Source organism: Cervus canadensis, chromosome 7 (assembly GCF_019320065.1).
Source record: "Cervus canadensis isolate Bull #8, Minnesota chromosome 7, ASM1932006v1, whole genome shotgun sequence".
NCBI lineage: Eukaryota > Metazoa > Chordata > Mammalia > Artiodactyla > Cervidae > Cervus > Cervus canadensis.
In genome coordinates, this window is record NC_057392.1 from 8,596,147 (window position 1) to 8,617,564 (window position 21,418).

Sequence of the window (21,418 nt, forward strand, 5' to 3'; positions counted from 1 at the left end):
GTGATCTCCATCATAAAACCCAGCCCTGAGCTGGGTTACTACTGGCTTGGCGGATTTATCCTTGGAAAGAAAAACCTGTTAGGAACACACGACATGAGGAAGGGCCCAGAGGAGAATGAGCCAGGAGGAGTAAAGTGGACAGACCACCAGGGCACACAGAGGCTCAGGTCCGGGAGACATGCATGTCCAGTCAGTGCTCCCAGAGCACCACCAGTGTGCCTGGTCCTGGGACCTGGGGAGCCTGAGATGAATGAGCCCCACCCCTGGCCTCAGGGTTCAAGGGGTGTGTGGGGGGAGGGGCAGACAGATGGTTACAATACAAGAGGCTATTAAGTAGGCACACAGGGAGAGCAGGAGGGTATCATGCCCAGCCTGTGGGCATTGCAGAAGGCTTCCTGGTAGAAGCAAGGCCAAAATGGGGTCTTGCAGGCCAAGTAGGTATCAGCTAAGGTGAGTGATGGAGACAAGCGTATCCTAGGTGAGGACCAGAAGGTGCAAAGGAGTAAAGCACAGAGGTGTGAAAAACCAAGCAGGTGCCAAGTTCTGCAGACAACACGCTGGACTGGACTGCAGCACGTGTGCCGTGTGCCAGGGCGGGAGGGCGGGAGGGTGAGGTGGGGTGGGAAGGGGGCAGTGAGGAGCGCCTGCTGCTCCCTGACAACCAGGGATGTTGGTCTTTGCATCCTGAGCACTAAGCACAGAGTCTGGTGGGTGGTGGCTGCCCAGCAGCAATGAATGATGACCACGTGCAGGGGCTGCGGGGCGAGGTGGGGGGAGCACAGGGGGCCCGGGGGCCCTGGGACCGTCCCCTCCCCACAGGGCGCCACGCAGGCTCTCTGGAAGGCTGCCTAGTCTGGTGGGCCCACAGCCCTTTCTGATGACCACAGCGATGTTCACCCAGCAGAAAAGCCCAGTGGAGACTGGATAAGTTGGGTGAGAACTAAGGGCTCCAGAGGCTCCGAGGAGAGGGGAAGCAGATGGAAGGGGCTGCAGGGTCAGGTGGGAGCAGGAAGGTCACATAGGCACAGCTCGCGTGGCCACAAAGGTCCCAAGGCAGAGCTGCAAGGGGTGGCATTTGGTCTCCCCAGTTAGCAGCCGGGAGCAGCGTCAGGGACACCAAGGCACGTGCCCTTGGGCACAGCTGGAGGAGGGCCAAGCTGGGATTTGGCACCGAGACTGACAACAAAACACTAAAATTCTGCCCCACTCCCCACCCAGCTACTCCAGGGGTGGGTGGTCAGAGAGGTTCTCAGGACCAAGGGATTAATGAGGGCTTCAGGGTCCACACTGCCCTTCAGAACCACGTACTCTGTTAGCATCCCTGGGTCACGGGGTGCTGCCACTGGCCGCTTGGCCCTCACAGACCCACGTCCTCATGGGTTGGGGTCCCACCAACCCCCTGCCCCTTCTGTCCCCACATCCCACCACCACAGGGAGGGTGGGGCTGAACTCAGTCCAGGGGTGAGGGACAGGGCTGCCGCCCTCCCACAAGAGGCAGAGAGAAATTTAAATTCTTATTCTCAGGGACTTCCCTGGTGGCCCAGTGGTTAAGAATCCAACTTGCAATGCAGGGGACGTGGGCTCGATCCTTGGTCGGGCAACTGAGATCCCACACGCCATGGAGCAGCTAAGCCCACAAACTACAACTAGCGAGTCTGTGTTCTGCAATGAAAGATCCTGCATGCTAGAACTGAGACCCGCATGCTAGAACTGAGACCCGACGCAGCCAAAGAAAGAAAGAAATACTTTTTGTTGTTCTTATTCTCAGTGCTGGGGGCCTCTGCCTGTTTCCCCTAGTGCGGGGCAGTTCCACCGGCAGCTGGAGGAGAGCTTCTCAACCTTAGAGAGGCATCTGTGTGCACATTGGGAAAGTCCTGCTGGCTGTCACCCCGCTGCAGAGGGCTGACTTCTGGGCTCCCAAAGCGAGGCCCTCGGACTCCCCAAAGCCTGGCAGGTTGCTCCCCATTCTGATTGAGCTGCCCTCTCAGGCCACGCCTGGAGCAGGGGCTCCTGTGAGCCCCCCGCCTCTTCACGTCTCCTCCTGGGCTGCTCCGGCTCCAGCCCCGCAGGCCCCTTCTCCCACCCCCTGCCCTGGCCCTCTGCCCCCTGCCTTGCCTCTGTCTTTACCTTGCTTGAGTCCCAGGCCAAGGCCTGGTGGCACGTCCCCCTCCGTGGCTGGCCCTGCCTTGTCGCCTGGGACCCCTCCACCAGTGCTGGCCTCCCCAATTCCAGCGGTGTCATCCCTCACCCAATCCCCGGCACTGCTCCTGGAAAACCCACCATGGGAGCTGGAAGCTCTTCCCACACGCCCACCCGAACTGCCCCAGCATCTTCGTCCTTAGGGACAGAGGCGGTGCCAACCTGTCAGGGAGTCTGCAAATGAATGCTATCTGCCTGCACTGCCTTTTTACCTTCCCTGCCTGTGAAAACATTCCCTCTGAGGAACACCCACCCTGTCCCCGCCTCCCAGGGCCACACCTTCCTCCCCAGCCTCTCTCACTCCCCAAGTCACCTTCCACTGAACTACCTTGCCTGTGACGACCTGGAGCGCTGGCCAGGTGGCAGCCAAGAGGGCTTTGCAGCCACTATTCCATTTGACTCATCATGGCCACCTCGCTGACAGGGCTCTGTTTAGCCCCTGAGGTCCTCGAGGTTGTCCAGGCCACGCATCTCCATCTGTAAGTGACCATGAGCTCCCTTCTTAGCTGCACGGCTACACTGTCTTCTCCCTTCAAATCAACGAGCCAGGAGTTGTTTTATTATCACATTTCCCCCGCTAGAGTGGGGCTGGGGAGCTATAGGCTGGACCTCATTTTCCTTATCTCAAGGTCACCCTAAGGCCCTGGCAGAGAGACTCCCAGTGTCTGCTGTCTGCATTCCAGAAATGCAGGGGAGACACTGGGAGCTGGCCAGGGTTCTGCTTGGGTGGAGGGTAAGGTGAGGTGGTGTGGGTACTATGACTGTGGACCAGAGAAGTGGGGCGGTGGTCCTCAGAGGGGAGATACCATGTGAGGCGTCCCAGTGGGCACACGTGGCCACCAGTCCAGCAGGAGGAGTGGGTGACTGTAAGGGGGTCCTTCCCTGCCACCCACTCTCCCAAGGCCCAACTCCTGGACCATCCCTGCCTTCGGGATGTGGGTACCATACCCCACCCCCAGAACCCTCTGATAGCAGCAAGGCAAATGTTCTCATACTATCTTTCTCTTGGGTGGGGTGTGTGCTAACCGGGGCACAACTTCACAGGCTGTCCCTCAGGGATGACCCAGCCTAGAGCTGCTGCCTCACAGAACCCAGGGCCTCCCACCAGCCCAGGAGGCAAGTGGCCCAGGAGAAGGGCAGGCATGGTGACAGACAGCAAAGGGGAGGCCTGGGTGCAGGTAGCAGGCCTCCATTTGTGTCAGCAGCCCCTTGCCTCTGAGATGGATGCTCCTTGTCAGGGCTGAATTGTTAAACTCCACCCTCCCACATCCTGGCTGACCCACCATCTGAACTGCTTTATCCTGCAGTAGCAGAAAGAGGAACTCGGGAGACAAATGGATATCCCAAACTCACATGTAGGCAGAGGCGAGGTGGATAAATGAGAGAAGGGAACAGGGACAGGCAGTAGGGAGTAGTGGGGCCTGGGGTAAACAGGAGACCTCTGGTAGCCTCCACCAGCTAACTATAATGACAGGAGCATGTCTGCAACAGGATTACCAGAGAGTCCAAATTTTTTAAGAGTAGCCAGATATCTGAATTTTTATGTGAAACTAATTTTTTCTTAATGTTGGCCTCTCAGGTGGTGCTAGTGGTAAAGAACCCACCTCCTAATGCAGGAGACGTAAGAGAGCGATGAGGATTTGATTCCTAGGTCAGGAAGATCCCCTGGAGGAGGAAATAGCAACCTACTCCAGTATCTGGCCTGGAGAATCTCATGGACAGAGGAGCCTGGCAGGCTACAGTCCACAGGGTTGCAAAGAGTTGGACAATGACTGAAGTGACTTAGCACACACGCACCAATTAAAAAGTTGTGTACACTATACAAGCCAAACAAATCACCCTCCTGGGGGACCCCAGCCCATAACGGTACCTGCTGCCCCCCTGGCCACCGTGAGCATGCCAGCGCTGAGCGATGTGGCCGCTCCAAGGCAGATAACCTTTTGCACTGCCTTGGCCTGGCCTGGCTTTTGGCCTTGACTTTGGTGTGAGGTTAAAGGAAGGGCTTCCCTGGTAGTTCAGCTAGTTAGGAACCGCCTTCAAGGCAGGAGATTCCAGTTCTATTCCTGGATGGGGAAGATTCCCTGAAGAAGGGACAGGCTACCCACACCAGTATTCTTGGGCTTCCTAGGTGGCTCAGATGGTAAAGACTACACCTTCAATGAGGGAGACCTGGGTTTGACCCCTGGGTTACAAAGATGCCCTGGAGGAGGGCATGGCAACCCACTCCAGTATTCTTGCCTGGAGAATTCCCACGGACAGAGGAACCTGGTGGGGTCTACAGGTCATGGGGCTGCGAAGAGTTGGACAGGACTGAGTGACTAAGCACAGATTAAAGGAAGTGACCATCACACCAAGTAGGGGGTACTCAGTTCGGAGACTCTCCAGTCTGGCCATCTTTAGCTGGGAAGGGGGATGGTGCACGCAACCACCCCAAAGCCTGGCAGAGCCTGAGAAGGAGGAGGGCAGAGAGGCACACTCAAAAATGACTATTGCTTTGATTTCTTTCCATCATGTATATACAAAATGTTAAACACCATAAATGAAAAATGTGAAAAATTTTATGTTCAACCAAAAATGAGAAAGAAACAGGATTGAGGCCCATCCCTGAGGTGAGGAGAGGCAATCCAATCCCCCTTCTAGACGAGTGAGCAGACTGTAGAGAGAAGGGCTGGAGCAAAACAAAGGGGAGACTTTCTGAAGGCGAGGCAGGCATGGCAATGAGCGCCCTGGGGAGGTGGGGGTGGGGGGGTGGCGTTCCTGGGCCAAGGGAAAAGCCAGGGAGGCAGGACCGGTGGAGGGTCCAGCTCCCTGGGTCTCAAGGCCTGAACTCGGCCAGAGGTGGGGAAGGCAGACTTCTCAAGGACACTGCCAAACTCTGAAAGGGCAGGAGACCACTTTTCAATCTCTTTCCCCAGACCCTAAAGAGCAGCTGCATCTTCCCTGCCCTCCTGGCCAGGCTGGACCGCAAGCCCAGGATGGACAGAGAACAAAGGGCAGAGTGGGCGGGCCCACTCGGTTCCCAAGCAGCAGGAGCCACCTAGAAGCCTCCACTGGCCGGGGGAGCTGGCTGCCTACCTCTCTTTCTCCTACATGCGGCACTTTTATAAAAAGCTGTGAATCAAAGCATCTGCCCCCTTGGCTACACAGGTGCTGACGCTGGTGCGAACTCGCTTCAGTTGTGTCTGGCTCTTTGTGACCCTGTGGACGGAGCCCGCCAGGCTCCTCTCTCCATGCGAGTCTCCAGGCAAGAACACTGGAGTGGGCTGCCATTTCCTTCTCCAGAGGATTTTCCCAGCCCAGGGGTCAAACCCACATCTCTATGTCTCCTGCACTGGCAGGCGGTTCTTTACCACTAGCGCCCCCTGAGAAGCCCAGCTTTGTGTGTGACCTTAGGCAAACTGCTCCACCCATGTGCGCCTCAGCTTTCTCACCTGTTAACAACCGAATCCACCTCACAGGGCTGCTCTGAGGATGGAGTGAGCCAGTATACATGAGTGCTTAGATTAGCGCCCGGCACGTGAAGTGTTTGTTAAATTACTGTCGTCATCATCGTTGTCATCACTATGTTGTGAGAACTCTGGCCAGGGTCCCCTCCACCGAATTGCGCAGAAGGGTGCCTGGGGCCATTCAGGGCTGCTCTCCAGGCTTCCCTGAAGCACTCAGGATGGGGCTGGAGGGGAATGAAGGGGCTGCCTTTGCATCACCTCCTTCGGCCTGCGAGGCGATCAGTAGGGAGACTATAGTGAGACCTCAGCCACCCAGCGGGATGCAAGACCACCACTCCTGCTGCTAGGGCATGCCAGGGCTCAACAAGGAAGCACATTTTATTCCTGATGACCCAAGGAATGATCACCACCCACAACCCATGGGTGGCTTGTTTTGGGGTGCAGAGAAAGGCAGAAACTGCAGAGCCTCATTCCATCTGACAAGGATGAGCCCAGGAGGTAAAACTGGAGGCAGAGCAGATGTTAGAAGCATGGGAATGAGTCCAACAGGCCCAGTGCCACCTACTAGCTGTGTGATCCTTGACAAATTAATGTATAAACCTCTCTGTGCAAAACTATCATTGTTGGATGGGTAGCAGTAACCAGCTGGAGCAAATTCAGGCTGAGTCCTGTGGCCAGGGCTGATCATTAGAATGCCTGTTCAACACTTCCTGACCAAGTGCTAAGCACTCACCTACCTTCCCGGACCAGCACCTCAGACAAGGTGAGGTCACAGCTCCGCCTCCCAGAACACCCAGTTGTCTTGTCTTGACAGCACTCTGCATGCTGCACTCATGGCTTAATTGTTTATGAGGCAGTGTGTATTCCCCATTAGACTGTCAGCTCCAGGAGGACAGGGCCCATGCTCCGTTTTATCCTCCATTGTATCACTGGAGCCCAGCACATAAGTTACACTGAGAAGATGCTCAATAAATATATTGACCTACCTCAGTTCTAATCCTCACAGCTACAGTGCACACTGTTCTAACACAAAGAAAAAAGATTAACATTTTGTTTGCTCTGGTCACTGGGGAAGAAAGCCTGGCTGAAGACTTTGACCGGGCTCATAACAGTGACAACAACAACCCCACAGTTCCTGCTGTGGTTCCTGCAGAAGGCCACAGTGTAGGTCTGGGGTGCAGGTGCATACGTCTTGCTCGAACAAGTTCTTTAATGGCTCACAAGCAAAAGGGTAGGCTCCCAGCCTAGTCTCCACGTCATCATTTCTCTGTAGTCACAAATAATGGTACAGAAACACAAAAGACCCCGATTAGCCACAGCAATCTTGAGAAAGAAGAATGGAGCTGGAGGAATCAACAATCCTGATTTCAGTCCACACTACAAAGCTATAGTCATTAAGACAGTATGGTATTGGCACAAAGACAAAAATATAGACCAATGGAATACAACAGAAAGCCCAGAGATAAATCCACACACCTATGGGCACCTTATCTTTGACAGAAGAGGTAAGACTATACAATGGAGAAAAGATAACTGGGAAAACTGGACAGCCATGTGTAAAAGCATGAAATTAGAACACTTCCTAACACCACACACAAAGATAAACTCAAAATGGATTAAAAACCTAAATGCTAAAACCAGAAACTATAAAACTCTTAGAGGAAAACATAGGCAGAAACTTTTTGACATAAATCACAGCAAGATCCTCTATGATCCACCTCCTAGAGTAATGGAAATAAAAATAAAAACAAACAAATGGGACCTAATTAAACTTAAAAGCTTTTGCCCAGCAAAGGAAACTATAAACAAGATGAAAAGACAACCCTTAAAATGGGAGAAAATAATTACAAATGAAGCAACTGGCAAAGGATTAATCTCTAAAATATACAAGCAGTTCATGCAGCTCAACATCAGAAAAACAAACAACCCAATCAAAAAATGGGCAGAAGACCTAAACACACATTTCTCTAAAGAAGATATCCAGATGGCTAGTAAACATGTGAAAAAAATACACATCATCACTTATTATTAGACAAATGTAAATCAAAACTATAGCTAGGTATCACCTCACACCTGTCACAATGGTGATCGTCAAAAAATCTACAAACAATAAATGCTCGAGAGGATGTGGAGAAAAGGGTACCCTCTGGCACTGTTGTTGGGAATGTAAATGATACAGCCACTATGGGGAACAGTACGGAGATTTCTTAGGAGTTTTATTCCTGGAAATAAAATTACCATATGACCTAGCAATCCCACTACTGGGCATATACCCATAATTGAAAAAGACACATGTATCCCAGTGTTCACTGCAGCAGGATTTATAATAGCTAGAACATGGAAGCAACCTAGATGTCCATCGACAGATGAATGGATGAAGAAGCTGTGGTCTATATATACAATGGAATATTATGCAGCCATAAAAAGGAACAAATCTGAGTCAGTTCTAGTGAGGTGGATGAACCTAGAACCTGTTATACAGAGTGAAGTAAGTCAGAAGGAGAAAAACAAATATCATATATTAATGCATATATATGGAATCTAGAAAAATGGTACTGATGAACCTATTTCTCAGACATAGAGAAGACACTTACTGACACAACAGGGCAAGGAGAGAATGGGAAGTATTGAGAGAGTAGCATTGAAACATACACATTACCATGTGTAAAACTGATGCTTTTGAACTGTGGTGCTGGAGAAGACTCTTGAGAGTCCCTTGGACTGCAAGGAGATCAAACCAGTCAATCCTAAAGGAAATCAACCCTGAATATTCATTGGAAGGACTGATGCTGAAGCTGAAGCTCCAATACTTCCGCCACCTGATGTGAAGAACTGACTCACTGGAAAAGAGCTTGATGCTGGGAAAGACTGAAGGCAGGAGAAGGGGATGACAGAGGATGAGATGATTAGATGGCATCACTGACTTGACAGGCATGAGTTTGAGCAAGCTGCGGGAGTTGGTGAAGGACAGGAAAGCCTGGCGTGCTGTAGTCAATGGGGTCACAAAGAGTCAGACACAACTGAGTGACTGAACTGAACTGACTGAAGTGTAAAATAAACAGCTAATGGGAAGTTGCTGTATAGTGCAGGGAGCTCGGCCTGGTGCTCTGTGACAACCTAGAGGGGTGGGATGGAGTGAGAGGTGGGAGGGAGGTCCAGGATGGAGAGGACATGTGTATACCTACGGCTGACTCATGTTCATGTATGGCAGAAACCAAAACAACATTGTAAAGCAAATATCCTACAATTAAAAATAAATACATTTATTTTTTTAAAAAAAAAAGAACAATCAAATTGGGAGTTTTCAGAAGTTCTGGAGGAAAGTGTCCAGGAAAAGTGGTCCCTGGAAAATGGCAGTCAACTAGGCTTGAGGAGACAGACAGCCAAGGAGGTGAGCAGACAGGGGAAGAGGTCTGAAGCTCAGTTTTAACTTCTGCCCCATTCTGAGCGATGGGCCCTTTCTTATAGGCCCTTGGTGACAGCCTGTTACACACAACAGCGTCCGCGCGGTGGGGCTTAGGGAATGAGGAAGCCACACCTAGGGGACCCACGCAAAGCGTGGCGGCTGACTCTGGAGCCCAGATAGCCAGCGGGCCTGATCCCCACCCTGCAATCCCCAGAAATACTGCAGATGGGGAGGGTGTCCATCAATGAACCGGTAATCTTCAAAGAAAAATAAATGATACTCTCTGAGAGCTTCCACAGGGAGAAAATCTTTGTGGAAAACAAAGAACTCTTAGGGAGAGCATCTCCCCACTTCCACATCTGTGGGATGAGAGCTTGCCCAGCCTAACTGGATTAAACAAGCAACGGGGGCGGTGCAGCCAGGACATGTAAGTCACAGCAGCCCCATCTCTGTTACAGACACGGCAAAGGTGGGCCAAGCAGGTGGGGACCTGCCCAAGGTCACACAGAGGACAGGCAGGGGACAGAGAGTCAGCAGGGGGCCTGCGGCCCAGGACCCTCCCCACTCTCCTGTGGGTCCTCTGAGGAAGGCAGTGAGGACTGAGGGGCCCGGAGGCCCCCCCGAGGCCAGTTGCTGGTGGTCCCAGACCCTGCCTGGGCCCCCTCCTCCTTCCTTCCACACAGGGGCTCTCCCAGCCTCCACCCAGCTCTCCTATCCATACATACCAGCCCCAAGTAGAAAAAAAGCCCCTGTTAAGTGCTTATGAGAATGGTTATTTTGTGGAAGCGCCAAGTGACCTGCTCCTGCTCCCCCTTTCCATCCCTCCAGCCGCCCTCGGTTTGAGCCCAGAAGTAAAACAAAGGCTTTGTTTCTTTATTTTGATTTCCTCTTTAAAATCTCAAACATGCAGGAAACACCCACCCAGCCCCAGATAAGTGGAAAGGAGCCCTGTGGGCGGGCGGGGCGGGGGTCACCGAGTCTTAGCATCCCAGGAGCACCAGCAGGGCAAGGGGGTGGGGGGGCTGACTTCCTCTTTCAGAAGAGAATGGATATGAGGACGCGTGGGGAGCCTAGGCCTTCCTGACTCTGACGCCAGGGGAATCTCAACCTGAGGAATGTGGGTGTGGAGGGGCCCCTGAGAAGGCATATCTTATGAAAGTTATTTTTTCTAACATATGCCCCCGAGGCTTTGGGACTGTGGTTCCACCCTTTTCTATCATCTCCGGTTACAATAAAACATGCACTGAAAGAAGAACATGATGGACGCTATTTTGAGCTGCCGAGCCTTCCTGTGAGAGAATGGTACTCCCCAAAAAAGATGCGTTTGCCTCTGCCTCTCCCTTGGGACCTCCATTCCCTGTGGAATTAAAATACAAAGGGGTGAGTTTGGGGTCATCTAAAAGGGGGAATCTTCAAGGTGTGTTAAAAGTTCTAATGGCTAAAAAAAGAAGAAAAAACAAACAGAACTGAATTAAAACAAATTTTGCCCTTGAAATGAATATATAATGCTTTGGGGAGGCAAGAACCTGTCCCCAGGTCCCCCTAGAATGGTCAGCTCTAAAGGGAGGATGGGCTCCTCAGTTCCAGCACATCTTTGGCTATCTCCACACAGCACCACATGCTTACAAATACTTTTACTTTTAATCTGGGTAGTTAGGATTCAAGGGACATCCTAACATAGAGTATGAATAGCAGATTCTTAAAAAAAAATTTTTTTAAATACTTACAGTTTCTGCCATACATCAACATGAATCAGCCATAGGTATACATATGACCCTCCCTCTTGAACCTTCCCTCCCACCTCCCACCCCATCCCATTCCTCTAGGTTGTCACAGAGCACAAGTGTGAGTTACCTGCATCATACAGCAAATTCCCAATGGCTATCTATTTTACATATGGTAATGTACATGTTTCCATGCTACTCTTTCCCTTCGTCCCACTCTCTCTTCCCCCCACTGGGTCTACAAGTCTGTTTTCTATATCTGAGTCTCCATGGCTGCTCTGCAAATAGGTTCATCAGTACCATCTTTTTAGATTTTACATATATGCATTAACATATGATATTTGTTTTTCTCTTTCTGACTTACTTCTTAGGCTCTAATTTCATCCACCTCATTAGAACTGACTCAAATGTGTTCCTTTTTATGGCTGAGTAACATACCCTGAGAAGACCATAACTGAAAAAGATGCATGTACCCCAATGTTCATTGCAGCACTTTTTACAATAGCTAGAACATGGAAGCAACCCAGAGGGCCATCAACAGATGAATGGAAGCTGTGGTACCTATATATAATGAAATATTACTTAGCAGATTGTTTTTAAACCAAAACTTTTCTTTAAAAAAAGTAGGCCATCAACATAATATGTATGTGTATTCTTGCATAAACAAATAGTTATCAGAATATACTTAACTGCCTTCACTGGCACAGCCTCTGACCATTTCTATTGCAAGAGAAACCCCAACAAAGCAGATCCTTCTGAGGTCTTTGGGGTTCCAGCCTTTGCCAGCTTCTGCAGCATCTCCATCGAGTCAAGGGAAAGGATGCAGACAGTGTTATCCTTTGTTGGCAACTCAGGCACAGGAAACATTTCAACTCATTCTCACCACTTAGTAAAGAAAACCTGGGGACCACCTCAGGTCCCTGTGTTCTACCACAAAACTAATTGAAATCTCTGTCCCCAATGGTGACTCCTTGAAAAGCCAATCTGCTTGGGGAATGCAGGGCTTTTCCAGAAGGTTTTTAAATCTTTACTGCATAGCTTTACAAGCGGTGCTTTGCTAACTGTCTTAACTCAAGCCTAAGCTACATGCAAATGGGCCATGTCAGGTTCCAGCTCAGTCAGCCGGGGTGGAAGAAGGAGCCTGAAGAGTGGGGTGAGAAACCATCTCCTGTCCTCATGGAGAGCTGCCCCCTCTGCAGCTGGAACGCTTGGCAGGTAGGAGGACCCAGGGCCAGGCACACGGGAGCCCTGTTTCCGGGGAAGCCCAGGAAAGGGACAGCCGGCAAGGCTGCGATGGTGTTGTTCAGTCGCTCATTCGTCTCTGAATCTTTGTGACCCCATGAACTGCATGCAATACACCAGGCTTCCTGTCCTTCACTATCTCCCTGAGTTTGCTCAAACTAAATGTTCGCTGAGTCTGTGATGCCATCCCACTATCTCATCCTCTATTGCCCCCTTTTCCTCCTGCCTTCAATCTTTCCCAACATCAGGCTCTTTTCCCAAGGCCATGTTAGAGGTTAGAAAGGCACCATATCAGACTCCATCTTCCTTCCTTCAAAGCAGTCCTGCACTTTAGAACATAAAATGTATTTTGCTCAAGGTTTTGAAGATGAGCAGCTTAACAAATTGTCATCTAATCAGAAAAAGAAAATTGTTTTTTTTTCCCTCTCTTTTCCAAATATTTACATTTACCATCTGAATCACAGTTTGGTTTGGGCAGCTATGACTAAATGATGCGCCACAGTCTGGCCTGAAACCACGATGGTCAAGGCAGGTGTGTATGTGGGTGGAGGAAGTTTTTGAAATAGGTTAAATCCCAAGACGCACACTTATCTCTCCCCGGTGTGAGTTCAGGCAGCAAAAAGATCTGCTGAGGACCCTGATGGAGACCCAGGTGGTTATTCATTGAATTTGCTGGGGACATGGAGCTAAAAGAGCCAAGACATGGAAACTTGGGAGCGGGGCTCTGAAAGTCGGTCAGAGACTGAGGACAGGCCCAGCCAGCCAGGTCTCCTGAGCAGGGACGTGACGAAGCCCTGCCATCAGGGAAGGGATCAAGGGCAGACAAAGGGGTCCCATCTGCTCAACTGGGGTAATGGGTACATGGTGTTTGTTAGGTATCATCCTTTGTATTTTTATATTTTTGAAAATTACAAAATATGTCAAGTATGCAAATGATGGAGGGGTTCCTGGTTGACCGGAGGCTTAATGGAAATTAGGGGAAAACTACCACCATCCAGGGTCCCTCTGCCTCTCTTGTCAACCAGCCGCACCTGCACCTCCATGGGTGCTGTCGCTTCACAGCATCCCTGTGTGTGAACGGCTCTGCCCCCTCTCCCCACGAGGCCTCCACTCCCCTCCAGCACTGACTACATCGGGCCAGACCCCCATGGGCCACGCCCCACGAGCACTGAGAGAGAAGAGGTGTCGTCAGAATGACCAGCGTTATCTATCAGTCCTGGGAGCAGCACTGTGTAACAGGTGGAGCATGCCCTCTGGGACCAAACAGACTTTGGTGAGACTCCTTCCCGGCTCTGGTCCTCTCAGGCCATGGCCATGGGGGTGACTACCACTCTGAGTCCCTGTTTCCACATCTGTAAAGAAAGGGCTAACAGCAAAACTGCCGTGAGGCTTAGAGATGGCCAATGCAGAGCCTCTAGTCCAGTCCAGCCTGGAGGGAGAGTGGACATCCAGAGACACTATCTTTAAGCCACGTCATCTGAGGAGCAGTTGGAGAATGCAGGGCTGCTCATGCTGGAGAAAAGCATGACGGTCAAAGTTCATGTGGCACAGATCCAGTGGGACAGGTTAAGATAAGAAAGGAAAGAACTTTGCAAGGATGAAAGAATGAGTGAATGAGATGAATGAATCCCCATTGGGTAAACTGATTTGAGGGGCAGCAACCTCCCTGCCTCTAGAAGGGCCCAGCTAAGCTCTGCTCCTCAAAGGCTGCACAAATTTTCCCAGCCTCTACTCAAGGGCCCATTTGGGCCAAAATGTCTACTACTGAACTATTACTGGCTTAATCTTTACCTTAAAAATCAGCATAGTTTTTAACTTAAAAGCCTTACTTAGCCTTAATCTGAGCAAAATAGCCATTTAAAAAATAGGTTTGATGTCATACCTTTATTTTTAAAATACACATAAGTAAGTATATATGTAACTATTAAAATATGTCCTGCCTAAAAACCATTTACCTCACCACTATGAGAAATATGCTCTCTTGGGTCTGAATTGAGACTAAATATGCTCCAGGGGCCCCTTCCTGGTCTGTGATTCTGTTATCTAAAGGCTGCCTGAACACTGATAATGCTCTTAGTTCTTACCGCCCTTTCTGGTCTCCCAAGCATGTTCTCATCTGTGTATTTCATCTAATCCCCATGACAACCCTGAGGGCGGGCTAGAGAAGTCACAGATGGAGTCTCAGCCCTTGTAGCGCAGGACGCTCCCAAGGCCCTGTGGACAGGGTCACAGAGGGCCCGAATTGGAGCTCAGGACTCTCCATCCCCTGCCACCTCCTTCTATTACCACATGCTCAACAGCCAAATCCCTTCCTGTACTTTCCAAAATCTCATTAGCAACACAACCCACATCCAAATCATGATGTTTTATCCATCTAGGTGGCCAGATGCCAGCTCTGTAGATGAAAATGTGCCCCTCTGAGCAAGTCATCTCATAACCAATGGTAACCCACATTGTCATTTGGCCACCTGGCCATCAGCAATTTCCACTGACTAAAGCTATCAAAAATACTAAATGAGAGACATCCCTGGTGGTCTAGTGGCTGAGACTCCGTTCTTCCAACACAGGGGGCCCAAGTTCAACCCCTGGTCAGGGAACTAGATCCCTCATGCCACCAACTAAGAGTTCATACATCGCAACTAAAGATCCTGCATGCCACAGCGAAGACCCAACACAGCAAATAAATAAATATTAAAAAAAAAAAAAAACACGAAAAGACAATGATAGGGACATTTAAAAGCTAAATAGACACTGCTACTTCATAACCCCTACAATGCGGATGGCTGCAGAAAGCTGTCTTGGATCATGCCAGCGGGCAACAGACCCTTGGCTCGGTGGTGAGGCTCAGTAGATGGCCAGGGGTGGGGAGTCGGAACACGCAGCACCAGCCTCATTATGGCAGCAAGAATGCTGCCTGGAAGACTAGAGATGGGCACCCAGGGAGGCACAGCAGACACCGAGTGCAGTGAGGATGTCCCCCTAGCCTTGACAACGCCCTCTATTGTCTGAAGAAGGGATTGCAGCACCACGCTCTCAAAGTTCCACAAGACAGATGTGCTGGCTGATGGCATGGACGTCCTCTCATGGCTGAGAACTGATGCCCGTCCGGCTCCACCACGACAGCCTGCTGGCCTGGCTGGGAGGTCAGAGCCTCAGAGCAGGTCCTCAGTGAACAGCAGTGAAGCAGGGGATCTAGCCTGGGATCCAGGGCTCATTTTCAGAGATCCACAAATCTCCCAAACTGATGCCTAACTTCATACATCCAAGCAACATTTCTCTGGGCTTTTCACTGGCATATTAAAGAGGTAGTGGCCCAAGAAGGTAAAAACCATTGCTCTGAACACTCAGCCTTCTTGGCTGCCTGTCCTATGCAAGAACTTGCTGGAAGTGGCACTAATATCCCATCCCTGTACAGAGACTTCACCAGAGTTGAGAGCATCTTTGGGAGATCTAAACTCTGCTTAATCCACTATTACTTGGGTTTCGTTACTTGCCGCCAGAAGCATCCTTCTTTTCTCCCATCCCCAGACAAAGGTAACTGTACCTTCTAGCTAGTCAGATACCTGCCCCAGGCCTGGCAGGTATGGAGCCTTTGGAACTCAATGCACTTTTTGGACACTTGAGAACATCCCAACTTTACACGAGAATGTGTTTTCATTTAGTTCACACGTGTGTGTTTTGTGCAAACTACATGATATTCATAAACAGGTATGTTTTCAATTGCTTGCAGGGAGGCATACTCCTTGGCATTTCATTGGGAGACGGTGATGACACCAGATGTGAAATATAAAATGGAGGTCATATTTCCTCGAGAAGTTACTTGATCCAGCAGGCTGGTCAACTTGTGAATCGAGCTGATATTAAACCCAGACGCTTCAGGAACTGGTTCAGTCCATCAGAGCCCAGAAGTCTTCCCTGGTTCCACGTGATCACTCAAGCTCAGGAGCCAACCCCAGGGATAATGGACTTGTCTCTCTCTAAGCAACTCAGATCAACCGAAAGTGTGAAATACCTGTGGTTAGAGCTAATAAAAGTTATACCTGTCACAAAGATATCTTAGGCAGGTGAAAACGTAAGTAGTGGCAAATACAAACAGAGGTGGCAGCCCTGGACAACTGTCACTTGCCTCACCAGCGTTCAGCTGAGGACCTTGACCGCCCCCACCCCCCATAAGGAAATGCTGAAGTAGGGGGGTAAGGGGTAGTTTCTACTAGAGCTTCCGGCTTACACAGCACCTACCCCACCCCCATAGAGGCTGGCAGACCCTGTAGCTTCCAAAACCCCAGAGCATCAAAGCTTCAAACCTCCTGACCTAGCAGAGAAAGAACAAACTACACCCTAATCCACAGACAGAGAAGCTAACTAGCTGCTAGGGATGACATGAGACTGAGGGTCAAAATCATGACCCGAAACATTTTCAGTCCCCTAGTCAGCAGGGAAATGCAATTCATAGGAAATTGGGAGATGTACAAATATGTTAGCCAGCTCAAGTTTCTTTCCTGGGAAGAGAAGTAGGAGCAGCTCTAAGAATTGTCATGGTGAAAATGCTTTGTCTGCTGCAAAGCCCCTGACACATGTCAGTTATTAATACCAGCAGTTCACCACCCCACACTTGAACCAACCAGTGAAAGGCAACAGACTCAAAGCAGGCTGCACCTGGAGCCATGAAGCTGGGGCAGCCAGACCCTCTCCAGAGGGGCTGGAAAGCTGAGGGTCTACATGGACCCTAGACAGGATCTTGGACAAGTTACTGACTCTTTATAGCCCCTGTTCCCCAACTGCACAGGGGTAATAAGAAGACCCTTCTGGAGTCTCGTCAAATGATGAGCAAGCATATACAAGTCAAGTGCCTGGTCTGTGTAAGCCCTGCTGGCAGCTATTATTACAGTGGAGCTTCAGGGCTTTTTGGTCAGATTTCTTCATCATTCCTGCTGTGAGGAAGGTTACTCTTTTGAGGCTACAGTTCTGAGCCTTGTCAGTTACCTTCTCTAATCAGGTGCAGGGCACAGTGTGAGTCTTGGAGGGGCAAGAACCATTCTAGCCCAAAGAGGTTTGCTAGGAGTAGGGGCTGGGGGTGGGGGAGAAGAAGGGACAATCCCAGAGCGCACAGATCAGGGCCCGGATGAAGTGGCCCTTGTCTGCCTCTCCAGATGGGCCTCTGGCCCCAGCCAGCACAGACCTCAGCTTCAGCCACAAGAGTCTATCTGGGTGCCTAGTGCCCATGCTCTGCCAGGCATCACCTCCTTCAGGAGGCCTTCCCTGACCCTCCACGCTGTCTGTTCTACAGTCCCTGTGCTCCCCTGATCCCAGAACCGACACACAGGGCTCACTTTGCACCCCTACTTTCCCCGCGGCACAGGATCTGGCACTGTGCCCCACACGCAGTGGGCGCCCCTGCAGGTCCCATTCAATGAATGAGCCGGGGCCCTGATGGTGACCAAAGCCCCAAGCCCCGTGGCGCCGCAAAAGACTATTAATGCAACAGCCTGCTTTTTATCATTCGGATGAATTTGACAACTCTCTCGGCAGATCCCTGCCCTCGTTAACGCCCTTCTAAAAATATAAAGAGCCACCACCAACCCTTCCCCATCCCACTCGAGACCCGCCGCCCACTCCCCGCGGGTTCTCGCCCAAGGAAAAAGGAACCCAAGGGCGGTTACCATGAAAGGGGCTTTTTAGGTGGTGAGCAGGCCCATCTCTCTGGGGTCCCGATGGTCGCCGACTTCTCGATCGCACACGGTTACGCTGGAGCCTGCGATGGGGGTAAAAGGCCAGTCCCGGAGCGCAGTCCTCCAGCGGCGAGCGCGGCCCGGCCCGGGGCGGCCACACCTCCCGCCCGGAACAAAGCGCCCGGCCAGTCCCCTCCCCTCCCAGCCCGCCCCGACCTCTCACCGCGCACTCCAGCCCAGCTTGGCTCCGGCCTCAGGCCACCTCCTCCATGCCCACGCCAACCAGAAGACAGCGCCGCGCCCTCCCGGCCCCGCGGCGGCCGGACTGACGGCTTCGGGCCCGCGGCCTGCCGGCCGCTTCGGCCGGTCCCCGCCCCGGCGCCGCCTTAAAGCGACCGCGCAGCCCGCGCGCGCCCCAGCCTAGCGCCAGGCGAGCCGCGCATTCCTTATATTGCAACAGCGCCTGCTAAAAATAGAGCGCCGCCTCCGTGGGCGCTGGGGGGGCCGGGCCCGGCGCCGCGACCCTGCCACCCCAGCGGGCCCCTAACTCCCAGGACGCGCGGCTCACGAGGTTTGTGCCACCTGCGCCGAGCTCCCGGGACCCAGCAGGGCGCGCGTACCGGGCCTCCCCCGCGGCCTTACTCGGGTCCGACTGCCCCGACCACCGGCGCCCGGGAGCTGGTTTTAAGGTGGACGCCGAGTGGGAATTCGCCCGGGCCTCTTTAAGAGCCTCTGCGCTCCAGCCTTTAAATCTCCGCTCCCGCCCGGCCAACTTCGGAGCCTACAGACGCCTCCCCTGTCCTAGGCGATCCCAGGCCGCCACCTTAACCGCATTCCCTTCTAATCCCGGACCGCGTTTCTTCCTAGATCCAGTCCCCAGCGTCGCTTCCCGAAGGCCCTCTCAGTGCCGGTTCTTGAGCCTAAAGTTCGTCAAACAGAGGCGACGGACGGGGACAGGCGACACTCGCGATCCATTTCATTTCTTCAGTTCCGCTGACTCCTCTCCATCGGCGTCATTTTCCCCTGATTTAAAAAACTGAGATATAATTCACACACCAAAAATTCCAGCTTTTAAAGTGGGCAATACAGTAGTTTTTAATATATTCACAAAGTTGTGCAACCGTCACCATTACCTAGTTCCAGATAATTTTTATAACACCACCTCCCCTTAAAAAAAAAAAAAGAAAAGAAAAAGAAAAAAAAAGAACCCACTTACAGTTACTCCCCATTCCCTCCTCCTACCGGCCGCTGGAAACCACTAATCTACTTTCTGTCTCTACGGATTTGCCTACTCAGGACATTTCATGAAAGTGGAATCATACATGTGGTCTTTTGTGACCCAGCTTCCTTCACTTCACAGGATTTTTTTAAGGTTCATCAGTGTTGCAGCATGTAGCAATGCTTCATTCCCTTTTGTGATTGAATAGCATTGGGTTGTGTGGACACACTACATTTTGTCTTTCATCAGCTGATGGACAGTTAGATGGTTTGTACTTTGGGGCTATTATGAATAAAACTGCTATGAACATTCATGTACAAGTCTCCGTATGAATTATGTTTTCATTTCTCTTGGGTATATACCTAGAAGTAGAATTGTGGATCATATGCTATGTTTGACATTTTGAGGAACCCCAAAACTGGTTTCCAAAGCAGCTGCTATTTTACATTCGACCAACCATGTATGAGTGTTCCACATCTTCACATCCTCACCAACAATTGTTATCATCTGTCTTTTTGATTATAGCCATCCTAGTAGTGGGGATGGGGGAGTGGTATCTCGTTGTAGTTTTGATTACAAGTATCCTTTTTTAAAAGATTTTGTTTTTTGATGTGGACTGTTTTTTAAGTCTTCATTGAATTTTTTACCATATTGCTTCTGTTTTATGTTTTGAAAATTTTTTTTTTTTTTGGCCTTGAGGCATGTGAGATCTTAGCTCCCCAACCAGGGATCACACCCATACCATCTGCATTCTAAGGTGAAGTCTTAACCACTGGACCACCAGTGAAGTCTCCTATCAGTATCATTTTTGAGGATGTTCTTTTTGTAGACAGACCTTGATGATAGCTTGGAACCAGCTTTACACATCTGGTAAACCCATCTGGAACCCATCCTCTTATTATTTTCAAAGCTTCACTCACCACCCCAGGCCTTTGCTATCCTGAGTCCTTCAGGCTGTATTGTGGCACAGGGTCTGACACAAGCTTCAGTTGGCACCCAGGTACCCAAGCTGCCATTTGGTGAGAGCTATTGTGTCCCTTACACCTACCCCGCCTGCTGTCCTGAAGGCCCTATGGACCCCCTGAGTCCCCATGGCAGCAGGGGAGGGTTTGAATGCCATCAAGACTATTGCATCTTGGGAGGGAATGAAAGACCCGATTGAGGAGGGGGCTTGAGGGACAACTGTTCGTCTTGACAATCTAGTCTTGCCCTGGGACCTGCCTCTTCCCCTGCCCCTTCCATATACCACAGGCCTTGGGGGAGGAGGCAGGAGTCTGTGTGTCCTGGTTTGCAAAGGAGTCCAAGGTTTGCCTTTAAAATTTTTTTTATATAAATATTTATTTTATTTATATTTATTTATTTGGTTGCACCAGGTCTTAGTCAAGGCACGTGGGATCTTTGATATTTGTTGAGGCAGGTGAACTCTTAGTTGCCAAGTGTGGGATCTAGTTCCCTGACCAGGGATCAAACCTGGGCCCCCTGCAATGGGAATGTGGAGTCTTGGCCACTGGACCACCAGGAAAGTCCCTCAAAGGTTTATCTTTATACCACTTTCATACACAAATCTTTAATAACCTGTTTCCCTTTAAAGTGGAACTTAAGCAGTTAGTACTAACACATAAGTACCCGGGTTTCCCTAAGGGTGAGACTAGACACTTCAGGTTGACACTGGAGTCTTACAACAGGGCACTTGTCTCACTTGGGCTGCCTGCTCTGCTTTCTGAGCCCTGAACTAAAGCAAACAGCTGCTAGCAAATAGGAGCTTCAAAGAACAAGGTCACTGAGCAGAAAAGTGAGGCCTGGGGTTGATGGTTCATTCATTCGGTAAATACTGTCAGTATACCTACTATGTGGGCTTCCCTGGTGGTTCAGACAGGTCTCCTGCAATGTGGGAGACCTGGGTTTGATCCCTGGCTTGGGAAGATCCCCTGGAGGAGGGCAGGGCAATCCACTTCAGTATTCTTGCCTGGAGAATCCCTATGGACAGAGGAGCCTTGCAGGCTACAGTCCATGGGGTCACAAGGAGTCAGACACAACTGAGGGACTAAGCACTGCACAGCATAGCACCTACCACGTGCCAATGCAATGTGCCAAGTGCCAGCAGAGGGGGGAATGGTGTGGAATTGAGAGGGATGGGGGCTGACGGAGCCCGGAGGAGGGGCAAGCACCCGGGGCAGATTTTCTGTGAGAGGTGATGACGAAACCAGGGCTCGATGGACCAATCAGCTAGGCTGAGAAGGGAGGGCGAAAACCTTATAGACTGAGGTATGGCTGAGTTGAAGTCTTTCCCAATCTCCAGCAGAACCCTATGGCCGATCAGGTGTGGTTGGGGCATGATAGAAAGCTAGGCTTGTGGCCAAGAACCCAGGCAGGGTTCAAGCCCAAGTTTCAGGCACTGAGGTCTAAGGCCAGCCATGGGGCCAGGAGATAGTTCCTAAAATAGGACAGAGATCAGAGCTGTGACCCAGAGGAGAACTTCCCCGCTCAGCGACAAGAGCAAACACACCTGATGG

At 50.9% G+C, this 21,418-nt stretch overlaps 1 protein-coding gene and 1 long non-coding RNA gene across 5 annotated transcripts in view; one reads left to right on the forward strand and one right to left on the reverse strand.

The window, feature by feature from the left end:
* The window catches only part of MRAS (muscle RAS oncogene homolog), a 68,574-nt gene extending 49,902 nt beyond the window's left edge, over positions 1 to 18,672 (reverse strand). Inside the window, exons 1-2 of one of the 4 annotated variants that reach the window (XM_043474291.1) lie at positions 18,539 to 18,672; positions 17,678 to 17,769 (exon numbers count right to left, since the gene is read on the reverse strand). The gene's annotated coding sequence lies outside the window, so the exon portion shown is untranslated. Of the gene's footprint in view, positions 1 to 17,677; positions 17,810 to 17,909; positions 18,038 to 18,538 lie in introns of those variants that run through there. The other 3 variants (XM_043474294.1, XM_043474292.1, XM_043474293.1) reach the window with 3 other exon arrangements.
* Positions 18,045 to 19,216, forward strand: LOC122445281. The gene is made up of 2 exons (XR_006270501.1): positions 18,045 to 18,257; positions 18,554 to 19,216. It is a non-coding gene; the product is annotated as an uncharacterized LOC122445281 (long non-coding RNA).
* Positions 19,217 to 21,418: the final 2,202 nt, after the last annotated feature.